This window comes from Bactrocera neohumeralis, chromosome 5 (genome assembly GCF_024586455.1).
Source record: "Bactrocera neohumeralis isolate Rockhampton chromosome 5, APGP_CSIRO_Bneo_wtdbg2-racon-allhic-juicebox.fasta_v2, whole genome shotgun sequence".
NCBI classification, from domain to species: domain Eukaryota; kingdom Metazoa; phylum Arthropoda; class Insecta; order Diptera; family Tephritidae; genus Bactrocera; species Bactrocera neohumeralis.
The window spans coordinates 75610056-75627176 of NC_065922.1; the positions used below are offsets into that span (position 1 = coordinate 75610056).

The window sequence follows — 17121 nt, forward strand, 5'->3', positions numbered from 1 at the left end:
CTTTGGCCGCGCCACTCAAATTTGCCAAAATGCACCAGGCACCCAGAAATGACAGCAGGTGGATTCTGCCTGGTACTGTTAACGCACTGCTAATGTGCAGACTGTAATGTTAACTGACAGCGTAATGTACTGGTAAGGTGCAGGCTGTTATGTTAGCGGACAGTGGAATGTTATTATCAGTGTTACTGCAATGCTAGAGGGCAGAGCTGCTGCAATGCCTCTAATTTATGCAAATATGCGCATATTTTAATTTTAAATGCAATTAATTGTTTTTAAAAATATATTTTCAGGATTATATTTATTTTTACGAATATAATAAAAGTTATTTATTTCATAATAAACAAAAATTAAAACAGCCAAAATATTTGAGTTTTCTTTTTTTATTTTTTATTAAAAAATGGGTTTTCGACAAAAGTTTATATGCTTAAAATATTAAAGAAATATTCTAAAATAATTTTTAAAATTAAAAACATACACTTTCTTTAAATTTTAAAAGCAGGAATTAAACAATTTAGCATAGTTTCGTTATTTTTCAATATTTTTTCTTGATTTTTTTTATTAATTTTTTTGCAGAAAATTACAATAATAAATAAAATGATAAAAAAACGATTAAATTTATTAATATATTAAATTATTATAAAACGAAATTATAATTGTAAATGTATTTTTATGAGCAAAATTTTTTTGTTTTTGTTGGATCATTCCCTCTTAAAATTTATTTCTAATAAAAATTAAAATTTATAAAAAATATTTTTGCTTCTTTCAAAAAAATTAAAAATAAATTTTAAATTAAATAAAATAAAATTAATAACACCTTTTTTTAGAAAACAATTTTTTTAAAATATTTTTTAAAAGTCAATTTTTTTTAAAACCGGGACGAATGTTCTCTACCGGAAGTGTAATAACGGCAGAGTACTTCGGGTTCAAAAACCCAACCGGAAACGGACGCAAATATGAAACGGAAGTATCGGCTCGGTTTGCGAAAGTATATTACCGTTCTGTTGACAACTTCCGTTTCCGGTTAAATATTCTTACCGGAAGTATATCAGCGCTATTCCTTTTTGGACGTCTTACTTTATCATTATCGTTCATAAAAATATTTTTTTTTTTTCAAATGAATTTCAACAAAAATTTCCTCAAAAAAGGCAATTTAGAAGTTTAGAAACGAAAAAATTAAAAATGTTGGCTGAAAATATTTTGTTTGGAAATTTTTTAATGAAATTTGTTTTATAATTATTTTGTTAATAATAAATTTTAAGTTTTCGGTTCAAATAAAATTTTTTTAACTAAAGCTTTTTTATTTGAGTTTTTTATGCCGTATATTAACGTAGTACGTAAGAACATATTCAAAATCAAAAATTGCATTTTTTTAATTTCTTCATCTTCACAATTAGCGTGATGCTGTTGACTTCTCTAAATGTCTCTATATACTCACATATTAGTAGTTGTTGTAGCCACATATTTCTACAGCAGGCTTTCTGTTCGTATTAGCTTGCTACTGCTTCCAGTTCCGCCCATGTGCATTATCGTAGCGCCAACTGCCGTTCGACGCGTCTCCGTGCCAAATGAAGTGCATTAAATGGTTTTCTCCCCGGCGCCGCGTCCACGCAACGGCAAAGCACTGGCGATGACGAAGGCAAATGTGTCCAGACGGCATCGTTATCCAACTTCTAATGGAGTCTGGTGAACGTTGTTTGGCCGAGCCAAGAGTTAACGGTCGCATAAACCTGCAAACATATGCAAGTGTATTAGTTAAAACATAATGCAGCACAGCAAAAGTGCGGAGGGAGCGCGAGAGTGGAAGGAGCCCCACAGCAGCATTCGAGCGAGTACCAGGTCATATGAAGCGAAACGAAATGAACCACACCGGCAGCCAAACAGCCAGGCAAGTTTGTGAGCCAAATGCGCCACTAAGGCTGTCACTGCGCCGCAAACACCAACACCAACACAGGCATACTAGGAAATTTCAAAAAGGATATGCATATATGCCATTTTACGGTAAACGAGCTACAAAATTTATTATCTTCGAACTGTTGCTAGCGCGCAGCTCAGGTGGCGTGCAGGCAACGCGCTGGACAGCTGCTGAAATGCAATGCGCCATAGAGCTGTCCACAAAGTGTGACGAGTGTGTGTGCCTGCTGCAAAGACTTTGCTGCTCGGCCGTCACATTGCGCTCTGGGGGGAAGTGTAGGTGCGAGGTGCTTGTCACATGCTTGAGTGCTGCAAAAAGCAGAAGAAAAACAGGCAAGAATGCTGAGAAATAGCATGTGTGGCCACCTGGCTTGGACGCATGGCAATGTGCAAGAAGCTTGACAAATGCAAACGAAAAATCTCTCCACTGGCAAAGTTATACTACGGATGAATTTATGGTCTCAGCTGGCAGGTTTTATTAGAAAACATTGAATGTCTGTCTGGTTATTGCCACTATTTTCGGCAGACTCTTTTGTGCGCATCTGAAAATTGCCATCAATGTATTTGAGCTTGTGCATAAATTTCTAATTTTTATTCACGAAAATACGCTCAAACAGACATTTGATGATAGGTACACTCACTTGAAGTGCCTTTGAATAATTGAAGAAGCTAAACTTATTTTTCTTTGCAACTTAAGTTTTCTTAAAAGTGTTCCACATGTTCAACACATTTTTCGTAGACCTTACGAAGCACAGTCGACCTTTTGACGATTGGCAATTATTTTACTGAATACAAATTAAATAACTAGTGATGGTTTAGCTATTAAAATGAACTAAAAATACTACTTTACGTAATTCTAAAACCAACTATTTTTTAAATGTGAGCTAAAATAGCCCGCAAGTCTTTCATAAGTTCAGAACAAGTTATTTGTGACATAATACGTTTGCAATATCAACATTCTCCTAAAAAAGCGTAAATATACAAGTTATAAAAAGATAAAAAGTTTATAAGCCACAATTAAGAAAAATGCAAAAGGTGTTCCACAAGTTCAGTAGCATTTTGTATAGACACTGACAGTATTATAAAGCAACCACTCAACTTCTTAAAAAATTAACTGAAAAAATTCCACTACAAGTTCAACTGAACTTTATGACAACATTGTCAAAAATAAGTGCCAATTTTTTTGATTGAAAATGTCAAATAGAATATCAAACATTATAAATATGACATTAAATGTTATAAATAATGTAAAGATTGACTCATAACAGCCTCGCTGGTATTATAGCTAAAAAACATACCCAGTTCTCCAACTATCCAAAAGTGTTCCACAAGTTCAATACCTCTAAATTCAAATACAAAGAGCAGCATATAGGAAATGTGAAAAACAAATATGCCTACAATATTTCGAGATACTAAACTTCTACAAGAAAACCGCACAATATAAGCAAAAAGTGTTCCACAAGTTCAATAGTCTTTAAAACTGAAATTAGATTATAAAAGACCGGATTTATATTGGTAAAAATTTTGTAAAAATTGTTAAATAAAGTTAAGAAAAGTAACCAATGAAGTTAATAAATCTTAATGGACTTTATAGCACTATGTTTAAACAAAATACACAGCTCTCAAAATTTCGAAAAAAAGTGTTCCAAAAGTTCAATAGCACTTGTATCGGGTTGTCTTATAAAAAGGCGATTTTTTTTGTTAAAAATATTAAAATGTTAAGAAACGTAACCAATGAAGTCTATAGATCTTAACGTTGTTTATGGCGATCTATTTATAAAAATATATAGCCTTAAAAATCTTCAAATGTGTTCCACAAGTTCAACGACGTTTTGTTTAAATACTAATAAGAGCAAATACGAATTGCGAAGAGCTAATATGCTTACAATATTTCGAGACACTAAACTCATTCACGAATTAACTGAATATAACAAGTAAAAAGTGTTCCACAAGTTCAATAGCATTTGAAACGAGAATTGTTCTATGAAAGTGCGCATATTTTGTTAAAAATTATTAAATAGAATATTATAATACAGAAGGTCATGATTCTTTCCAAAAAAAATATTTTCCAATACAACCTGAGGCAAAAGTTTAGAGAATTGTGTCAACATTTTAAATATTTCCGCCAACAGCACTAGCGTACTACGCCTGACAGCTTAATAGAAATGCAGCATTCAGACGAAGCTAAGCCGGATATCCATAAAAGGAAAGCGAAAATCAACTTTCTACAAATTTACATATTTGCAGACAACTTTTGCAAGAATTTTTATGGCACGAATTTCAATAAATTTGTCAGCATTTTCGAGGGCAATGAAGCGCGGAAGCGATTTTGTGACACTCCTCCTTACGCATTTTTATCGCTATTTTTTCATGAGTAGCAAATTCTATGGTATTTTATTTTTGTAAGCGTTGCCACAACGCACACTCACTTTCGGTTTCTGGCTGACGCTGGCACACTTCTGATAATGCGATTAGTTTTCCGGTCAATATTGTTTGTCTGACAGCTTTAGTGATATTTTACAGGCTTTACGGATGCTCGAGCTAAGAAAAGAATATGAGAAATTATTCTCGGAAAAGTTTGTGGTGTGTGTGTGCAACAAGGTGCACAAAAGTTGAGTTGAGGACAATTAGATTAAAACTAAAGAAAGAAAGCGAGAGCAGATATAAAGAAAATATCTAAGGACTCTACTAAATATTGGGGAAAAATATAATTCTTGAATAAGAAGTTGTTTTAACGAATATATAAATGTAATCCGATGCTATACGATTCATCGTATTAAAATCGGGTCGATTCGAAGCAGTTCAACGATTCGTGGAGTCGAGGCGACTGTCGTGCTAAATGCTGCGGAAATCTAGTTATGCGCTTATTCGAATTCTTTTTAAAAGTCTGATATCGAAAATCTCTATACCTCGGATAAATGCTCTGAGTTTCGCAGTGAGATTTTCAGTCTTTCTCAAGAGAGTTATAAGTTTTAAAGTAAGTTCGCTGCTTTTGAGGGTTTCGAGGTTTATACGAGTCTTTCAAATATAAGGAGAAGCTTTCTAAGAGCTTTTGAAAGCTTTAAAAGCATATATATATTTTTGAAATAATATTTTAGGGCATCCGAGGACTCTCACTAAACATACTAAACCACTTTTGATATAAAACAAGCAATAACTTTTCGGTTAATTTTGTTCCTTTTTCGTTTCAGAAATTTTAAAACTTTCATATACCAAACTGTGGAAGTAAATTTTCTCCCATGATATTCAAAAAACACCAAAAACTAACCATCACATGAGCAACGGCATAACAAATTGCATTTGCAGCGTACACAAGTGCCTCTGCACCGTTAAATTCCCGCCTGGCTATTAGTCAATTCGGTTGATCACAGCAAATTTTGTGGTGAGTTAACAAATTTTGATGGAAATTTACGCATTTACACGGCGACCAGCGCCGCCGAAAGACCAATTTCGACACAGTAGCCATTGTGGCATGCAAAACACATACTACGCACGGTCATGCATGCGACGCGATGACACTCACCGCCACGTGAACACGCGTGCAACATTTTAGCTGGAAAACTGGTGAACGATTTTAGTAGGAAAATATTTGAAAGCCACCGAGAGAGCGGCATTTTAATTAATGTCCTCAACAAGACCACAATAAATGCCGTAGTTGCAACAATCACAACAACAGTAACTAAACGGATTGTGCGTGACTGCATAAAACACCGAAAAGTTTGCGAAATATTAAAAAAAATTATATAAAACAAAAAAAATAATAAATAATTCACAGTTGTGCACCCGAATGCTGTATTTTAGGTCAGGGTACGATTATAGCTCTGTTTCTCTAGCTCACATAGTATCACCGAGCTCATAGGACGTCGATGTTGATATGACTTTTCCTCTGCTACTACAACGCTGTGGGTCGGTTCGGTCCGACAAAACAAAACTTCAATAAATGCCTTCAAACTTTGCGAGGTCGCACTAGTTCTACATCCTATGTGTAGGCACCCGTCTACACTTGGTTCTTCCATTGAATGCGTGGGGCCAGGGTGCCCTCAACCTATGGGTCTAAAATTGATATGACCAACTTAAGAAAAGACACTCTCCGGCTAATATTGCTTAGAACCACAAAACTCCGACTACTTCTATACGAACGACTATGGATCCCTGGGCACAGAGACATCCATGGAAATGAGCTAGCCAACCAATCCGATAGGACCGGAACCGTTCTTCACTGTGAGACCCCACACTTTATGAGAGGAGGTACAGAAAGAGGAAAAGGTCAGTAGAAAACGCCACTGGTAACTAGTACCTGGCCATGGCAACAGAGGCTGTTTTTGGAGGTGTTCGATACAAAACTGTTCAAAAACTAATCGCTCTTGCGAGAAAGAAATTGAGCTTGTGAGATTTCATACAGCTCATTGCAGGCTCAGGTGTCATCTGCACAGACTAGGCTACTGTTTCACTGATAAGTGTCGCTTCTGCGACAAAGTAGAGAAACACCAGAGCACATATTATTTACATATTCCTGGATTGCCCCGCAATCGCAAGAACAATAAACGGTCTTTAAACTCCGAGCTGTATTTTTAAATTCGACCTGATAGGCTGGAAGTCTAATGTACTGCTTGTGAGTTCTCTAGAAATTACCAAAGGATCGACTCTTTCGCTTTATGTTGGAAGAAATTTCTAGGCAGTGTTTGGCTAACTAATCTGATGAAGTCAAACTTGTTACTTCTACTTTCATCCCTGTTCTAGGATGGTCCATATAAGCACGCCACAAATACTCCTCAGGCGTCAATGAGGAACCTTCGAGTGCAGATCTAATATTTCTTGGAAGCAAAGGAAAATCTACCCAACATATGAAATGAGTTTAGCAAAGCCGTGAGCGCTATATTTATATTTTTACTCTTTATCATTCCAAGCTTTAACTCATTACCGCGATTAAAAAGACGCCTCCGAAACATTTTCTCACCAATTTATTCTCGCGCTTTGCCTTTCAAACGCAAAATTGCATTTCCGACAGCTAATTTCCTACTTTCTCGCACTCAAATGGGATTTCACACTCTCGCAGCTGCCGGCTGTGTAGTTCTTCATACTATTTATCTCATTAAGCGATTATAATCGTTAGCGACTAACAGCACTCTGCATGATCCAAGGCAATGCGGCAGGCAGAGCAAAGAAATGGTAAAACAAGCGGCTTTATGTTAACTGCATTAAAAAGTTCATTATCGCAAAAAAAGGTGTGCAGAAGCGCACAGAGGGCGCTAACGTGTGTCAACCTTGCCACCGCGACTGCAAACACGACCTTGTGGGCGACGCGTGAAGTGCGAGCTTTCAAATGCTTTAATGAGCTCGTAATGTCTATGCTGGGCCACATGTGGTTACGCTATGTGAGTGTCTGGGTGTGGCCTAGGGCTGTTCATTAGCGGCAGCTCTGAAGTGGATTAGCAGTTGTTGAGGCTGCTTTATGGCGTTGGAGAACGGCAATGAGCTTTGAAGAGACTAAAATAATGCAGTGCTTAAAACTGTAGCACCGAGTGGTTGCTTAAGCGTATTTTGGATGGAAAATATTCAGGCGTTCCGCTTCAAATAACCGAAAAATATGGGAGCTTAACCCTGAAGACATAAAACCATATACATATGTATTGAAGCTAAGGAGGAAAGTATAAGCTGACCTAAAAACCGAACTTATGAAATCACTTTTAAAAAAACGGCGGCTCAATAGAGTAAAGCTGCCGAAAAGAGACGCTAGGGCTAATGTTTTTTTGAAAACTTTTTTATATTCCTTTGCTGAAGTTTGAGCAGAGGCAGCATATTGCGAAACTCAGGAAGAACTAGCCATTTAATTTCTGAAAATGTATTATCCTAGTTGCCTAAAGATCTAATATAGACATCCCCACATTTGAATAGAACAAAGCAAAATCGACAAATCCTTCCCGGCTTATTCAAAAGCCTCATATAGAAAGTAAGTTAAGTATAACCTTTAAAGTAAAGACAGCTCTTTTTGTGAAGACTGGTTTTTATGGCAATGGACAAGTGTTTCACTCATAATCTACAAAAGTCCTCTCTCGAAGAACAAAAACCAAAATCTATAAGTCACTCATAATTTCCGTCCTGCAATATGGTGCAGAGGCTTGGACGATGACAACACCTGATGAGTCGACATTACGAGTTTTCGAGAGAAAGGTTCCGCGGAAGATTTATGGTCCTTTGCGCATTGGCCACGGTGAATATCGTATTCGATGGAACGATGAGCGAATGAGATCTACGACGGCATTGACATAATTCAGCGAATCAAAAGACAGCGGCTGCGCGGCTAGGTCATGACGTACGTAGAGATGAGACTTTCGAGTCAAAACCGGGGCGCCGGGGGAAGCAGAGGAAGAGGAAGACCTCCACTCTGTTGAAAAGACCAGATGGAGAAGGACCTGGCTTCGCTTGGCATTTCCTATTGGCGTAACCTTGCGAAAAAAAGAAACGACTGGCGCGCTGTTGTTAACTCGGCTATAACCGCGTATGAGTATATGTCTTATGAACATTAAGGCAATAGGGGACGAGGTAGGACTGCTCTGACTTTCAGAAAGTTAGGCAAAGCAATGGTCTGGAAAGACAGGAAACTGAGTGAAAGCAATAGGTTACAATATAAGAGGTCCATACAATTAGAAACTTCGACTAAAAAGCAAAACATGGATTAGACATTAGTATTGACATAGGCTCGGTATAAGAAGTTTCAATGCACAAATATTTGGCACTAATGCAAGTCTTAGTTTTCCCTTGAATTCTTGTTGTCCGAGCTGATATTTTTGTAAAACAGAAGTGCCCTAGTTCAAAGACGAATTCGAATGACGGCTGATGACTTTCTTCATCTTATATAGCTTACTATAGCGATAGTAAAAATACAACTTTTTTGGACCGCTACGACGAGTTGTAAATGTCTCTGAAATCAGCAAATCCTCCAAGCCAACTCAAAGCGGTAACGATTCCGACCCAAAATCTGTTAGCTATTCGAAATCGGATGACTTCTGTTCTGGAAGATTGGAAAATCTATGCAACAGATAAAGAAGTATAACATAAATACCAAAATATATTCGTAATTCCGGGTCTTAATTCCATTACCACAAATAGACAGGTAAATAAGTGAGTACCGCACAGCTAGATCAACGAAGTCAGTATTGGCAATCAAGCAACTAAACAAATTACAACAAAACTGTAAATTGAAAAGCAACAAAGCCGTATATTAAGCTACAACAGTGACGGGTCAAATGTCAGCAAACAAGCAGTCAGAGCATTTCAACCGCCAGCAAGCAAGCGCGTAGCGTGGATCTGAGTGAGCCAGAGTGATTTTTTTGATGATTTCCATGAAAGTTTGAACATTTGACTAGCACAAATTTCGCACAAAAATGTCCGCAAATTTCCGCAACAAGTCCAAACAGCTGACATCTCACCGCTGAGCTGCTGCACTAAGTGAAATGTGAGGCCGCTCGCCGATGAGAGTCTGATTTGTGCTTCCATTTGGCAGTTAGCGAACTGGTTAGCTAGCAATTAATGTCAATAAGTCCACGACAGTGCTAAGCCGCGCGGCAGCTGTTGTGTGGCAGATGGATCAGAGACTTGTTATTTGGCCTCAAAACGTCACTTGGATGTATCTTGCTTTTCAGCTCGCGGACAGTTGAACAATGGACACGCCTACATGCATACATACATTCACACATGTGTGAAGCGCTACTTGAATTAGAAAGCGCACACTTTTGCGGCTTTGCTGCATTTTTTCGACAGAGCTTTTGATTGCATTTGGTTTTTGCGGAAGCTTGACACGCGCACACACATAGGAGTAATCACGCACACACATGAAAACACTGAACATTTCTATCTCGCTGCATTTTCAACGCTTTTCCGTACGCGCTGACAGTTTTTTTTTTGTTATTTTTTTCTATTTTCCCGCTTCTCGTTTTTACTTTTCGCAACTTTTGCTAGCGCAGTAGCTCAGTGGCGCTTGGTAATTACAGAGTTGTTGTTTGACCAATAGCCGCGGCACGTTCTCCTGCTTTGACGCCATAATATTTAGCTTTTTTATTTTCATTTTTTTTGCGGTGACTGGTAGAGTGTTAATTATTATTGCTGCTTTAATGCTTACAGCGAGTTTCCTTATTGTTGTTGTGTGCATTACACATTGCAACACGTTCGGCATGAAGACTAATTGCATTTTTTTGCAGAATCGTAATTATATGTGAGGAAAATAAATGTAACTTATAATTAGTCGGACTAGGTCAGAGACTTGAGACCTACTAGGTTTGACATCAGCTTGGATACCTCCTAAATGTGGTTCTCCAGCGCCGTGAGCACTTGTTGAAGAAATATAATATAACCATGGAAGGTTTCAAAAAACGTCCAAAAATAACAATACTGCTCGACGTTCGGGGTGTTCGTAGTGCACACCTCAAACTTTAAACGCGTTTTTCTCAAAAAACACTTTTTTAAACTGGCGGACCTGATTCCGGTCGAACTACTCTACCGATTTGCTTAATTTTTTTTTAAATGTTTCATTCATTTTTTTTATAACTTATTGACAATGTTATGACAAAATTTATGTAAAATTTATCAACATTTTTTCATGATTATAGTGGGGACGATAACCATTCACGTACTCTTTAAGAATAAATTGGGTTTTTGTGTTTCATACAATTTGTTTATACACTCTACGATATACCTCATGATATGTGAAAAAAGTTCTACTGTAGAATAAAAATTTCTATGAAAACAAATGTCAAAAAGACAGGCCAGATTACCTTACTGACTCCTTAACAAAAAAATTAAATTCGGGGAAGTTGAAAAAAAGTCAAAATAATGATGAAATTCGCTATATTTTGAAAATTTTGTATAAAAAAGGGAAGAATGCCACGCAAGCCACCAATGAAAATTGTAAAGTTTACGGAGACGATGCTGTATCAGTTCGTGTAGCCCACAATAGTTCGATTGTTTCCGTTCTGGAAATTTTGAGGCGAAAAATGCATCTCGATCTGGTCGACCTATCGTTGAAAAAGGCAATGAAATTATGGAAAAGATTGAGCAGGGCCGCCACATAAGCAGCCATGACATCGCTAAGGAACTTAACATTCACCATCAAACGGTTTTGAACCATTTAAAAAAGGCTGGGTACAAAAAAAGCTCGATTTTTGGGTACCACATAAATTATCTGTGGAAAATTTAAGGGGCCGAATTAACACCTGCGACTCTTTGCTGAAACGAAATGAAATCGAACCATTTCTGAAGCGAATAGTAACAGGAGACGAGGGGTGGATCAAATACGACAATAATGTGGGAAAAAGGTCAACGCTTGACCACACACATATTTGATGACTCAGCATAAACTGCGAGAGCTTGGCTGGGAAGTTTTGATGCATCCACCATATAGCCCTGACCTTGCACCATCGGACTGCCTTTTGTTTCGGTCAATGCAGAACTCCCTTAATGGAGTAAAGTTAGCTTCAAGAGAAGCCTATGAAACTTACTTGTCGCAGCTTTTCGTCGAGAAACCAAACAAGTTTTAAACTGATGGAATAATGTGAACAAAACAACAAAGCTATTATACTCTGTAGCAACATGTTCCTGGAGAATGAAAATAGTAGTGGAAAAATTAAAAAAAAAATACTTTCTTTTTTTCTGACCCACCCTAATGTATATGTTATATGATTATGTTTTTGTAAAAAAAACTTACAAAATTACTGTTATGTATTATGTCGCGAAATGGCAAAATCAGCAAATACGTGGACCCACACTGGAAAGGCCAAATAAAGAGTACTATTTGGCAAGGGACATAAAAAGTCCTCACACTCACATACTCACGCACACACACACACTTTAATATGCACGCGCTGCGAGTCATTTGAATGGAGATGTATGCGGTGATAAGAATTTTTAAATGCATGCAATTTGCTATGAATGCCGCAGACATGTATGAGCACAAGTTGAATATGCAGTTATGCACACACACACACACGTGCGCGCACGGCGGAGCGTTTACTTGCCAGTGCATTCGCGAATTGCTCTCAAAGCGCGCATCGTTTTCGCCTGTCTGCTGCCAGCCATCTGCTGATTGCATCGCAACTGACGCTCTAGAAATTTGTTGTAGTTATTCTTGATGCCGCTGTAACGCGGATATTCTTTCTATTGTTATTGTTGTTGCCACCGTGCATGCGACTGAGCATGGCGTGTGTGTGTGTAGTGGGTGCACCCGCCAGTCACTGCGCATCACATTCCGCTTAAGCGCCCATTCACGCGTCCGCTCCATGAGAGATTCCCGCATATCCGCCGCCTGGCGTAATTTGCGTAAAAATAATCTCGAGAGTAGAAAATGAAAAAGTCAGCGAAATTACTTCCCCTGTCAGATCATTTTAAAGATATTACATTGCAGTTATTTTTTATAATATCTTTTGTTGCGGTTAGTTTGGAATTTTTGTGAGAAAATGTGGCTTCTTTTTGCGGTGGAGAAGGTTGCGCTACCGTTACAATATTCTTATACATATGTACATTGGGTAGTCGAACAAGTCTTTTCGTATTTTGTCAATAAATGTCATTTCAGTCGTATATTTCCAGTGCTGCCAATCTCATTGTGTCATACCAGATAGTGTTGGAAAGGGGAGATTTCGTTTAACCAAAAAAAAAAAATAAATTTGGGATATTTGAAAAAAGGTTACAGCTGTTCAAAAATCAGAGAAAATAATAAAGAAATTCGCCGAAGAGACTAAGGGCCCAAAACCAGATTCGAGTCAACGATTTCAAGGCGTAGCTTTTTAGGGATTATAAAGCTTTATAAACTTTTTTCAGTATTTTGACTTCAATAAAAATGCTTGCAAATATAATCAAAATTCAATTTGAACGCCTGTTTATTTAATTTACGCACATGTGTGCTAAATTAAAGCGAATTTTCACCAAAAAAAAATTTTCGCCGTTTTTGTTTAAAAAATCTGACATTTAGCGCCCCATTTCCGCCAGTAGTTTAATCAACTAAAATCGACAATTTTCGCATGCCTTTACTTTTTTTCCACGCACACATACAAATATACATGTATTTTCCCCAGTGTATTGAATAACAATTAAGTGCGCGCATTGCATATTTTGAGGCGCGTTAGCTTGTCTGCATTTATTTTTATTTTCTTGCATGTTTCCATTTCATGTTTTTTCATTATCTTTTATTTTTTTGTCATTTTTTCGTTCCCCCATCATTTTCATTCATTTGCTCGTTTCATTTGTACATTGCTCGGCTGGCAGGCGATCACAAATGCCTCGTGGGACATGTCAGCCGCTTGTATTAATTTTAATTGAAAATACCAACAGGCGATCACTGCACGGGCGGTTCAATAGGCGCAAACAATTCGAGCCCAGTTGCCTCACCAATCATCTGGCAACAACAGCTACTGCAACAGCTGTACATTTCCCACCGAAATTCGCAAAAATGTTGCAAACTTCCTTTTTGGTGTAAATTTTCATTTTTCTCTTTCACTGCTGCGCTTGTTTGCTTGCCATCTTACACACACATTTTATTCATAGATACCGTAAGCGCCACATACATACACATGTACATGTGTGAGCATGTGTACTGCCCATTTCGCTTTCGATCTCTTATGCAGCAATATTTTTTTATTCTTTCTTGTTTTGCGCTGCTTCTGCAGGATTTTGTGCTCGCTGCGTTGGGTCAGTACAAAATTTATGGCTTACATGAGGGTAAATATTGAAAAAATTGTATTTAAAAAATACAAAAATTTACTAATATCGAAAAATTGCAAAACATACAATATTTAAAAAAATCATTAAAATTTTTTTTAAAAAATTAAAAAAATATATTATAAAAAATATAAACAAAAAAATAAAAAAAAAAATTTTGTACTTAAAATATACTATTTAAAAAATCAAAAAAAATATAAAATTGCGGGAAATATAACTAAAAAAAGTTGTTGAAAAAATAATACGAAAAAAATTATGGAAAAATTATTTAAAAATATGTTTAAAAAATTATTAGAAACTATATTAAAAATAAAATATTAAAAAAAATAATAAAAAGTATATTTAAAAAAAATTATTAGAAAATATACTAACAAAAATTATTAAAATATATACTTTAAGAACATTATGAATAAGAAGTATTTAAAAAAATATTATAAATATATATTAAATTATTAATAAAATAAATAAATATTAAAAAACTATGCGAAAACACACCAGAATTTTATAAACCAAATTAAAAAAAATATTTTTAAAATATTTGGAAAACATATTACAAAAAGGAGTATTAAAATAAAACTCTGGACAAAAATTAGATACTAATTTTAAAAATATACTTATATAGGAGCAATAAAAAAAAGTTTGTAATATGGAATAAAGTAAAAAATTCACAAAAAAAATATATTTTAATACAAAATTAAAAAATTGAAAAAAAAAAAAATTATTTAAAATAAAATTTAAAAAAATTACATTTTTAAAAAGAAAATAATAATAATTTTATTTTTATATTTAAACTATAAATGTAAATAGAAAAACTTGTTAAAAAATTAAATTAAATTATCAAAAATAAATAACCAAAAAAGGGAATTTATATGAATAAAAATATTCCCGGTGGAAAAATCAAATAACATACGTTGCCACCATTTTTTTTTACACCAATTGAACTTTTAGTGTGGCCAACTGCCTTTTCCGGCTGCGTGGCATGCCTGGGAAATTGGCAACCGCGCAGACGAAATAAATCAATTAAAGCAATTTATTTGTTTCCTCTGGCAGAAATACGAGCGCATGAGCTCCATATACCATATACAAGCATACATATGCATCTAGCCTAAAATATTTTGAAATTTTATATATTTTTTACATTTTTCGAGAATTTTATTACGGTTTTTTATTTATTTCCTCTCGCAGTGTTTTGCGGAGTCACTGAAAAATTGATGTGAGAACTTAAACCGAATTCAATTCAATTTTGTGATACCTATCGAAAACAACAACAGAAAGTAGGCTAACGGTAAATGCGGTTGCCAAAGGATTTAATATTTATAAGTGCTTCGTGAAGAAGCAAGTTTTCATTGTTTCAATTCAAGAAATTATATAATGCACATACACACATTCATACATAGGTATATGTATGCATAAGCAATAAAATAATAAAAAATTTTGAAATAGAAAATAATAAAAATAAAATAATAAAAAAAATTTTAAAAAATTTTAAATCATTAAAAAGCGGGAAAATTTATACAAACATAAATAATACTCAAGAATAATAATTTAATAATAAAATTTTACCAAATAGTTGAAAAAGCTGCTTACGTTGGCAAGAATGCTTGAGAAAAATATAATTAAAATATATAATTTAAGAAAAAATTATGACACACTAACTATAAGAGAAGGTACAATGTAGTCAAATACAACACAAAATAAATAGAAATAATAATTAATATTAAGCAAAATTTTTACCTGAATTAAAGCGATTTTTAAATAAAACATATAATTTTTAATTTCCAAAAATTATGTTTAAAATTATTTTTGAAGGAAATTAAGGCTTTTATCAAGCAATGAAAAATTTCTACATATAAAAATGCAACTAAAACAATATTTAAAAAAATTAAAAAAAATAAACTTCGAAATAAAAAAAAATAAAAAAAAAACAAATAAATACATTAAAAAAAATTAAATTCACAGTAAATTTTATTTAAAAAAATAATACTTTTAATTTAGGAAAAATAACGTTTAAAATTATTTTTGAAGAAAATTAAGGCTTTTATCAAGCATTGAAAAATTTTTAGATATAAAAATACAACTAAAGCAATATAAAAAAAAAAATTAAAAAAATAAAATTCAAAATAAAAAAAATAAAATTCAAAATAAAAAAATAGACAAAAAAAATAAACAAAAAAACATTAATTCAAAATAATTTTTTTTTTTAATATTTATAAATTTTATATTTCAGCAATCTTGGCTAAACTGCAACTCAATTTCCTGCCGAATTTAGTCAATTTCACTTGCCATGACCAAATTATTTCAGGCGAACTGAAATCCCATTAAACAACACTTAGCACACACCTTCAGCAACAAAAATACACCCATATACACGAACATATAAAATATGTATGTAATATGTACTGTATTGGCACTTTATCATTCATATTTAATATTGCTTTCAAGCATTTTCAAAAATATCAATCATAGCGCCACCAGTGAGGCACTTAACCCAATAGACTGCCATGCAGACAATTTAGTCACTTAGACCGTTAGTTAGGTGAGTCGGTGAGCTGGTGAGTAATGCAGTGGTAAACTCATTTCCTTCTTAATACAATTTCCGCGTCGCAACAACAAGCACACACATACACAACCACGCCGCCGGCCAAGGAAACAGGCATAGCGTAAAGCATAAGGAGTCCGCTGCTGAGTCGCTCACTCTTGCTCTCTCTTTGACACATTCACACACTCCCTTACTGTACTAAAGCAGCTGCGTTCCTTCGAGTCAACTAATAGACTCCGTCTGTCTGGTTTTAACTGGCGCCAGCATCAGTACCGTTAGTAATTTCCGCACTATCAAATACAGCGCTCATTCTCTGTTTGGGTGTCTGTGTGTGAATTCACTCCGAGGTGCCATATGAGACTCATATGTAGTGGCGGCACTGATGAAGCGTAAGTGTGAGCGCAGATTAAAAGCGTGTTAGTGCAGCAGTTGGTGGCAAGTTCGAAAAGCTTTGTTGGCAACCGCGCACACACGCACACCATGCACTAACAACATAAAAAACAAGTAGATACGTTAACTTCAGCTATACCGAAGCATAATACCCTTCTCGGGTGCGTTTCTTATGCACATTGGGTATAGAAAGAGCTTTATCTTGATTATTATCGCCCCGTTTGTATGGCAGTCATATGCTATAGTTGCCCGATTTAAATAAATTTTTCAAAAATTGTAGCGCGGTCTTTGGCAATAATTTGCTCCAAATTTCGTGAAGATAGCTCGCCAAATAAAAAAGTTTTCCATATAAGGACTTTATTTTGATCGGCCAGTTTGTATGGCAGCTATGTATATCATACAGTGATCCAATTTGAACGATTTGTTCAGAGAATGTGGTGTTGCTTTGGAAAATAATATGTGCCGAATTTCGTCAGGATATCTTTTCAAATAAAAAGTTTTCCATATAAGAACTTTATTTTGATCCGCCAGTTTGTATGGCAGCTATATGCTATAGTGGTCCGATATCGGCCTTT

General features: G+C 35.2%; 1 protein-coding gene across 1 annotated transcript in view; it reads right to left on the reverse strand.

Annotated features, from left to right (window-relative positions):
- The window catches only part of LOC126760792 (serine-rich adhesin for platelets), a 170176-nt gene that overhangs the window by 136079 nt on the left and 16976 nt on the right, over positions 1-17121 (reverse strand). The window contains exon 2 of the mRNA XM_050476696.1: positions 1436-1727. The gene's annotated coding sequence lies outside the window, so the exon portion shown is untranslated. The remainder of the gene's footprint in view (positions 1-1435; positions 1728-17121) is intronic.